At 52.5% G+C, this 9,882-nt stretch overlaps 1 protein-coding gene across 1 annotated transcript in view; it reads right to left on the bottom strand.

The window, feature by feature from the left end:
- The window catches only part of PTPN5 (protein tyrosine phosphatase non-receptor type 5), a 46,232-nt gene extending 36,598 nt beyond the window's left edge, over positions 1 to 9,634 (bottom strand). The window contains 1 exon segment of the mRNA XM_036325634.1: positions 9,140 to 9,634. The gene's annotated coding sequence lies outside the window, so the exon portion shown is untranslated.
- Positions 9,635 to 9,882: the final 248 nt, after the last annotated feature.

Here is a 9,882-nt window from a genome sequence, read left to right on the forward strand (position 1 = left end):
TACATGCCCTTGACTGGAACTGAACCTGGGACCCTTCAGTCCGCAGGCCGACGCTCTATCCACTGAGCCAAACCGGTTAGGCGGGAGCACTTCACTCCTATCTGGGGGTGGGATAGGGGGTGAGTGGGTGCAGTTAAGAGGCATCCTGGAGTGGATGGCAGGGGTGCTCATGACTTAGGCAGAGTAATAACTGCTTAGGCAGAGAGACAGCTGACAGGTTTGGGGAGGGAGGCAGAGGAGGAGCTGGGGTGCTGAAACCAGGATTCCTGGATGGGAGGCTGAGCCCCCAGGAATCTCCTGTCCCAACCCCAGACTAACAAGCCCTCTACCTTGGGCTACACACTCTGAAGCTGCTGGGGCCCTCTAGACACCCCTTTCTGTCAACACAGAGCTCCTACTACCCTCCTGAAGCTCTGACCCCAGCAGACTCCCCCCCATTCCCTGAATCAGACCTGTCTACTCCCACCTCTAGGCTTTTGTTTATGCTGTTCCCTCAGCCTAGAATTTCCTTTCCCCCTCCTGCCCAGTCTTACTCATTCCCAACATTACCTCTTCCACGAAGCACTCCCTGATCTCTGGGAAGAATCAAGCTCTCTCATCTAGGCCCCCCCACCCCTTCCCATCTTACACTTCTCTCTGCCTCTTACTTTGTCTGCTGCTATAGGCAGCTGTTTATGCACCTGCCTCCTCACTGGGCTTCCAGTGACTAGGAGCATCCCAACACCTTCAGCCACCTCTGCACCCCAGGTGTTCAGCACAGGGCTTGAGTCTGTAGATGTACAAACGGTCAAATGGAGGGCATGGCAGGGTCTTGGGGTTGGTGGCTTCGGGGACTCTGGAACGGCAGACTCTAGCTAGGAGCTTCCCAACGACAGCCAGGAAAAGCCCACATGCCATCCAGATCTCATCAGCATGGTCAGTGCGCAGGGGCAGAGGACATGCTGGTTCCAGAACAAGGGGTCAGGCTGACAACCTCATGCAAATGAGCCCCAGGTCCCAGAGCACGCACGCGCAAGGAGAGGGCTTGCCCTCCTTATCGGGAAGAGCTGCAGGGTAGCTCTTCTCTCATCATTCCTCTCCTCACTCTCTCATCATTCATTCCCAAGGTGGGGAAGGTGCCACCTGGAACCAGGGCAGGAAGCTTTCTCAGCGAAAAGCACACTGGAAACAGGAATGCAGGAGAGAGGCCAGTTTTAGAACATCCAGGTAGGGAAACGGAGGCAAGAGTGACTTGTCTCAGGTCACATGGTGTGGTGGTTAACAAAATCCTGATTTTTGTTTTAGGAGTTTTCTCTCTCTTCTTCTGGCGTCCTGTCTGTTCCTTGTCATAGGAAGGGCTCAAGACCAGGGGTCAGACACTTGTCATTCTGTGTCATACCCCAACGCTTTCTGATAAGTAGCTCTTCTGCCTAAGTTCCTAAGATCAGTTTTTGTTGCTGGCAACCAATGGACCCAGACTGATACGTGCAGCAAAACTTGTGGAAAGATAGGCGCTGAGCCCAGGACTCCCAATGCTTAGTTCACTGCTATTTCTATCCTGCCAAGCTGCCTACCCTCTCTGCCCAGCTGTCCACTGTCCAGCCATCTGTCCCCACGTCTGAGCAGACTGCAAACTTGGAGTGTTCTGCATCCCAAACACAGGGTCTGAGTGTTCTCTGCTTGGGATGTGCCCAGATAAATGATGACTTCTCCTCCATCCTGCTCTGTTGTTAGGAGACGGGGGTGTGAGTGTGGCAGAGACCCAAGGAAAGGGAAGATGGAAGTGTGCCGGAGAGGCCCAGCCTACAGAGGTGCTATAGGCTGACCTTTCTTTAAGGTCAAGCTTCAGTTCTGGGGCTGTCATGGTTTAATGAGGCAGATGGTGGTGGAGCGGCAGGAAACCAGCAGGGGGCGCTCCGGGTACCAGGGAAACCAGGCCTTGGGCCATGGAGCCTAGGCAAAAGCTGCCCCACCAAGTGTGGAGGGCAGACCCCACCCACGCCAGTCATTGATGGAGGCCTGTTCAGCTGTAATGATGAGAACAGGCCTTACCTGTGCTGTGGATAGTCTTACCCTTGTGGTGGACAGGAGCCCAAAGTAAGAGCAGGATTTCAGAGTTCAACGTTCATCTGGTTTAACTCTGCTCTCCTAGACTGAAAACACTCCATTCTGCCCCGTCTGTCTACATCCCCTCTATTCCCCAGGCATACAGTTTAATTTACAAGGAGAAAACAGGCGATCACAAACGTGAAGGCGAGATCACACCTCTTGTGGGGGTGTTCTGGTATTTCCATTTAGCTTGACACTCGCTCTTACCAATAATGCCTTGGAATGCACTGTCTTCCCTGGAAAGGCCCCCTCTTCCCTCCTCTGCTTGGAAAACTCTTAAAGACCCTTTCAACACCCTGCCAAATGTCGCCTCCTCAGCGGAACCCTCCCCGACTCCCTCAGGAAGATCTGGGTACTCTCTTTTCTGTTTTCACCTCTGCGTTTGGTAATCATCTATCGATTCCTGTACCCCCGCCTCACACTGTGGGTTCCAATCCCTGCGGCCTCTTATTGCCGAGTACTTACTGTGTGCTGGGTACCGTGCCAAGCACTGTGCATGACATCATTCATTTCTCACTATAACCCTATGAGCTACACCCAGTTATCAGCCCCTCCTACACGTATGGAGATCGGGACATGAAGAGACTGAGTCACTTGCTCGAGGTCATACAGTGGTAAGTGGAAGAAGCAGGCTTCAAACGGAGTTTACCTCCACGCTAGGCCCAGCCTTTATGTAAACCATTAGGTTTACAGACTGTTATATGAACTTTCCTGTTTCCCATGCTTAATACTCTATGTGGCACTGGGTACATATTCAAGACATATTTCTTGGAAAAATAAATGAAAAGCAGGCTAGAGTTGGAGCATGTATAAAGAGCTCATTAAAATCACCACAAAGCACAGGCTTTGGGATTGGGCTGCTCGGGCATGAATCAAGGCTCTCTCACTGGCTGCCAGATCTTGAGCAAGATACTTTACTTCTCTGTGCCTCAGTCTTCTCATCTGTAAAATGGACCAGCAATAGCACCTAACTCATAATATTGTTGAGATGAGTGAACAGGACAGTCTTAGAAGAATGCCTTGTACAGAGTATACTATATGTTAACTGATATTATTGTTGCTAAGAATTTTAACAACACTCAGTTTCACGGTTGCTTGTCTGGCTCTGAAGCTGGCCTGGTCCTAGCACCTGGCCTTCTGCCTTCTGCCCTGGCAGGCACAGTCTCTGTCTTGCTCATCTGTCTTCCAGGATGGAGGCCCCCCTCCACCGGAACTAGAATGCCAGCCTAGCCTGTACTGGCTACACACCCACCCTGATCACAAATGATTCTGTGCTCTGGTCTCCACCGGCCTTTGGTTTCAGCTCTAGATGTCCCTGATGCCAGGCCTGGACTGCCAGGGCCACCTGTGCCTTGCGCCAAATCACCCAGGATGATTCTTTTTGACATCTGCTGGGAGCTTCACTGCTTACAAAGCCACATCTCATGGAGCTTGTAGCACTCACAGAGGGAAAGCTGGAGTTCAGAGCCAGGTTTGCCCCCACCTGTAGCTAGGTAGGCCCCTAGCTCCTGCCATTCCCCACTGCAGGGTCTAGTCCTTTGTCAGGGCCCCTCCCTCAGCCTCTGATTTAACCCTTCTGTGCTCGGGCTCAGCTAAGCTGGGAAGATCCTGGCACTTTAGGGTTTAGTGGAAGAATCAGGTAAACTGATTCAGATGCAGGGCCTAGCAGAGGCTGCATTAGCTAGAGAGAAGAGTGTGAGCCAGGAAGTCAAATGGAATGGGAAAGAAAACAAAGCCAGATGGGACCAGGAGTCAAGGTTGAAAAGGGTCTGAATTCAGATTGAATAAATCTCAGCTGTACACCTATTATGTGCCATGTACTTCCCAATCTATTTCACTAGACCCTTGTGTGAAGAAGACATCATTACTACAGTTTGTACAGGAGCTAATAGGCACTCAGAAGGGCTAGGGACTGGCATGAGAGCAGGTGAGTGATCACTCTGGTCCTGCTCAGGTGCCTGATGGAGAAGACAGGATAGAGCCTGGGCCGAGGATGGTTGATTCTCCCACTGCCTTGTGCCAGTGGACTGTTGGGAACCAGGCCCTAGGGTGGGCTGTCAACAGAGGTCTTTAATCAAGGGCAGAAGCCCTCAAAACACGACAGGCTGACAATTCTGAGGTCATGCACCCTAAGGCAACCATGATCCTCAGGAAAAAGATGGATGTGGAGGCAGAGAGCTGGCTGAAATCTTATGCTCTGCCACCTCCTCCTCCCACAGCCCCAGGCCAGGGCCTGACCTCTCTGAGCCTCTGTTTCTTCCTCCGGGACATGGGGTACCAGGAGCTGCCTGCCGCAGGGGAAAGGTAAAGCCCACTTTTGTGGTCTCCTCTTCCTAGAATACTTTTCTTCTCCCAGGTCTCCTCACTTCATTCAGGTCTTTGTCCAAATATCACCTTCTTTTTTTAAAAACATATCTTTATTGATTCCAGAGAAGAAGGTTGAGGGAAAGAGAGATAGAAACATCAATGTGAGAGAGAATCATTGATTGGCTGCCTCCTGCACATCCCCTACTGGGGATCAAGCCCACAACCCAGGCATGTGCCCTTGAGTGGAATCGAACCTAGGACCCTTCAGTGGGCAGGCTCACGCTCTATCCACTGACCCAAACCAGCGAGGGCCAAATATCACCTTCTTAAAGACAATTCTATTTAAAGGCAAATCTCTTCCTCCACTCTTGTCCCCCAGTCACTCCTCACCCTGCATAATTTTCTTCAGAGCACTGCTCACCCCCTTGAAATGTTATATATTGCTGATTTTTCATTTTCCGTCTACCTTGGTAGAGGTTGGGCAGGAAGTTCACCTTTTTCAGCGATGTGTCCCTAGAGCCTAGGACAGTGATGGCGAACCTATGACACGCGTGTCAGAGGTGACACGCCAACTCATTTTTTTTGGTTGATTTTTCTTGGTTAAATGGCATTTAAATATATAAAATAAATATCAAACATATAAGTCTTTGTTTTACTATGGTTGCAAATATCAAAAAATTTCTATATGTGACACGGCACCAGAGTTAAGTTAGGGTTTTTCAAAACGCTGACACGCCGAGCTCAAAAGGTGGCCATCACTGGCCTAGGACAACCTGGCATGTGACAGATGTTTAAATGTATTTGGAGAATGGGAGAGTGAATGAATGAGCCAGTGCTTAACAGTTTGGGATGCTCGGTGAGCCAGCCTTGTAGGAGGATTCTTTATGGTTCCCTATCAGATCCATGGCCTCCACTCCTAAGCCTCCCCACTCTTCCCCGTTGGACTCTTTCTGTGAATGGCATCCTTAGCCACTCCAGATCAAAGCCTGGTCATCACTTCTCATTTCTCCCTCCCTCTAGCACACATATCCAACCAGCTGCCACTGCAGTCTCCTGCATCAACTCCTTTTCCTCTTCATTCTTACAACCACCCCCAGTCCCTGACCCTCCTTATCTCTCATCTGGACACCCCATTGTTTCCTACCTGGCTCCCTCCAATCTGTTCTCCACAGGGGAGTCAGGGTGAGTTTCCTAATGGCCAGGTCTGATCATGTCTCTCCCAAACTAAAAAACTAAAGACCAACCCCTTAGCTCAGCACTCAATGCCCCCAGTCACATTCCCCACCCTCATACCTAGACTTCCTTCTCACTGCTCCTCTTTTAACCTTTTTGCACCGGTTGGAATGAACCGCTTTCCAGTTTCTACACATGCCCTAGAGCCCCCCACGGCCTATTCTCTGCTCATGCTGTTTCCACTAGTGATATTTCCCCTCCTTTCTTCTACTGTACAAATCATTTAGACCCAGCTCAAACACTACCTGGCATCTCCAAGAAGTCATTCCTGATCTTCAGGAAGAATAAAACCCCTCCATCTTCTCAACTTTTTCCAATCTCTTTTTTTAGGGCAGGTCTTGGAAAAGGACAGGCAACATGACAGAGAAGAAAAAGTTCAGAATCTGGAGTCAGATACCTGAGCAGGAGGCACAGCTCTCTGGCTCAGAGGCTTTCACAGGACACCCCTGTAGATAAGTTAAACTGAGTCTTAACTTCCCCATCTACAAAATGGCAGCAGTAACACTATTGATCTCATGTGTGTGCTATGAGGATTAAGTTATAAGTGATAGAGTGTAAGAAGAGTGTTGACACTATATACATTAATAAGTGCAATCACACTTAGGTGTGAAATACCTGGTAAACAAAAGTGCAATTTCTCCCAGGGAGGTTGCATGAGCCCTCAGTGGGGAGAGGGTTTTGAGGAAGAGGGACTTTGAGGCCCTAAAGTCTCAGGTCCTTAGGCAATCTGAAAAAGGAAGAAGTGGAGGGTATAACCATAATGCTGAGGCCCTAAAGCAGCGGTTCTCAACCTGTGGGTCGAGACCCCTTTGGGGGTCGAACGACCCTTTCACAGGGGTCGCCTAAGACCGTCGGAAAACACATATATAATTACATATTGTTTTTGTGATGAATCACTATGCTTTAATTATGTTCAATTTGTAACAATGAAATTGGGGGTCACCACAACACGAGGAACTGTATTAAAGGGTTGCAGCATTAGGAAGGTTGAGAACCACTGCCCTAAAGCTACCAATTCCTGAGCTTATTTTATACCCCATGCTAAGTACCCTACCTACATGATCTCATCTCATCTTATTCCCTCACAGAGTAATAGAAGAGGACAACCAAAATCACTCAAGATCAAAGCCATCACTTCTAATTCCTTCCTCCCTCTAGCACACATATCCAATCAGCCCATAGCTGTTAAATCAATAAGTGCCTCCCTCCCTAACCGGTTTGGCTCAGTGGATAGAGCGTTGGCCTGCAGACTGAAAAGTCCCAGGTTCGATTCCGGTCAAGGGCATGTACCTTGGTTGCAGGCACATCCCCAGTGGGGGGTGTGCAGGAGGCAGCTGGTCGATGTTTCTCTCTCATCCATGTTTCTAACTCTCTCTCCTTCTCCCTTCCTCTCTGTAAAAAATCAATAAAATATATTAAATAAAAAAAAAAAAATAAGTGCCTTCCACCCCCAAGAGTTCAGACCTGAAAGATCTCCTGAAACTCTTCAATCCAATTATCTTATTTTTTTTGGATGGAGGAACTGAGACCCATGTCCGGCCAGTAAGGAAGTCTGGGCCTGGAACCTTGATCTTTTCGCTCTCAGGGTGGGAGCTACTGCCCTGTGAAAACCCAAGGGCCACTACTCCTTACGAAGTCTGTGCAAATGGTTCTTCCGGAGCACGCTGCCATTAGGTGGCCTGCAATGTGAATGGTGGATCCTGGCGTCACATCACCTGGTCACCGTGGTTCTGCCCCATGCCAGGCTGCTTATCCCACGCAAGAAGGAAGCTCTTGAGACTAGAGCATCGGTTCTCAAACTGTGGGTCGCGACCCCTTTGGGGGTCGAACGACCCTTTCACAGGGGTTGCCTAAGACCATCAGAAAACACATATATAATTACATATTGTTTTTGTGATTCATCACTATGCTTTAATTATGTTCAATTTGTAACAATGAAATTGGGGGTCACCACAACATGAGGAACTGTATTAAAGGGTCACGGCATTAGGAAGGTTGAGAACCACTGGACTAGAGCCTCAGGCCCCTAGACACTGATTACTGCTCTCCTTACCAACTATCCCATCCAACGGAGTCTCCTCAAAGGTGAATGACTATCCAGTCACCATCCAGCTTGCACTCCTTCACCTTACCTGCTGGGGCACCTTCTCTGTGCCAGCTCTGGGGACACCCGGCTGCCCTTGAGGAAGCCTTGCCCTGAGCTGCCACCAGAGCCTGTAACTCAAGCTTCCCTAGCTGCTTTGTCAGCAACACCCAACAAACATCAAGAAGGAAGAGGTGGCCCGACATGAAGGACTGGGGGATCTCCAAAAAGCGATGCTGGAAGAGGCTGGTGGGATTAAAGACCTAGCCTTTACAGAGGAGGGAAGAGTGACTGGGAAGGCATGCAGGCAGGTCAAAGTGGGGGGAGGGGATGGCTCCTTGGATGCTACATCACCTGGTCCAATCGAGGACACAGGCTCAGGGACTCCTGGGAGAGCCAGGATGAACACCGTGGTATCTGATTTCCCGTTCAGGACTGATTCATTATCCCAAACTAAATCCCAAACCTGGGGTGCTTGCATAAGAAAGCTCTCCTCTGGGCGGAATGAGACAAATTAAAGGCTAACCTCTTTTCTTTCTTTCTTTTTTTTTTTTTTTTTCAGTAAGGATGGTAGCAAATGAATGGCACATGACGCTCCAAGTGGGGGCGAGGTAGGAATTACAAAGACTTTCCTGATACACCAAGATGAATTTTGGCGTTCTGGGTCTTCAATGGGAATAGGAGCGAATTGTATAGTGGGGAAAGGAGTATGAAAGCCAGGGACCCTAGATTCTAATGCAGGCTTTGCCGCTAACTCTCCGGTGACCTTGGTCAAGCCATCTCACCGGGCCTCAGTTTCCCCATCTGTAAAAGGAGGGGGTTAAATGAGTTCCAAAGGTTCAACTGGTCCTGACATGATCCTTGGTGAAGTAGCCCCTCCTGGCTCAGACGCAGGCCATCTGCAGGCTTTGCAGGAAAAGGGGGCATGCTGGGGGTGGGGAACGCACTGGGCTTTTATTTGGGCGGTGGGTGGGGAGTGGGTGGGTGAAGCTGTGGGGTTTGGGGTCGCGAAGCGAGGCGAGGAAGCCGCGGTTTCCAAGCAAACGGGCTGGCGGCGACGTCCAGTCTCCCCCTGGAGCTGCAGACCTGGAGAGGCGACGCAGCCCAGAGCCGCGCACTGGCGTCGGCCGCAGAGGCTGGGACCCGGACCCCTATCCCGATCCCTCCATGGAATTGGGTCCGAGCTCCGCGGGGAATGGTTGCTGCTCCTTCGCGACTCCCCAGCGCCCGGCCTCCTCCCCTGGGTGGGGACCCCACCCCCGTCCGGGGGCGCTGGGAGCCCCGTGGGGGCGTGGCGGGGGCGGGCGCCAGCTTTGGTCCCCGGGGGGCTGGAAGAGGTGTCAGCGGCGAGGCCGCTCCGGGAGGGACCGCGCGCCCTCCGCCTTCCGGCTCCCCACACAAAGGCGCCGACGGAAACGCCACACTTACCGGCCAGAGCGGGCTCCAGGCGCCGGCGAGCGGGCGGGCGGGCGGAGGTTCGCGCGCGAGGGTGCGTGTATCTGCGTGTGTCCCTGTAAGTGTCTGCGCGAGTGTGTCTGTGTGTGCGTGTGTGTGTCGGGAGCCGCGCCGAGCTGTGTGCGTCTGCGTGTGCGGGGGCGTCCGGCCGTCCTTCTGTGCGCCCGGCGCTCCGTCCCGCTCCCCGTGCGCGCTCCTCGGCCGGACCGCCCCACCAATGCGCCTCAGCTGCGGAGTCGCGGGCGCAGCCGCCGGGTGGTTCGGCACCCTCCAGCCCAGCCCGGCTCCGCCCCGCCCCGCCGGCGGGAGGGCTCGCGCCGCGCCCGGAATGGCGCAGGGCCGGCGGGGCTGGCGGCTGGGGGCGGGGAGCCGGCTGCGCCCTGGGCCCGCGCGGGGCCGGGTCGCGGACCCTCAATCCCTGATCCGCGTCTCCGGGCTTCCTCTCTCCCCGACTGGGCTCGGAGTCCCCGTAGGCACCGCCCCCGCGCTGAGGTTGCCTGGCCCGGGAGGGCGGGGAGACCGGAGCACCGCATCCATTTCATTCATGATTTTCTCCTCTCCGGAGCCCCAGGCCTGGGCTGCGCCGCTAAGGCGACCGCCAGAGGGACCCCGGCGGGGTCGTGCGCGCCGAAACCTGTGGGGAACGGACATGCAGACAGATGGGAATAGGGGAAAGTGAGACAAAGGGATCAGAGCTGGGAGAGGGGTGCTGTGGG

Source organism: Myotis myotis, unplaced genomic scaffold (genome assembly GCF_014108235.1).
Source record: "Myotis myotis isolate mMyoMyo1 unplaced genomic scaffold, mMyoMyo1.p scaffold_m19_p_10, whole genome shotgun sequence".
NCBI classification, from domain to species: Eukaryota; Metazoa; Chordata; class Mammalia; order Chiroptera; family Vespertilionidae; genus Myotis; species Myotis myotis.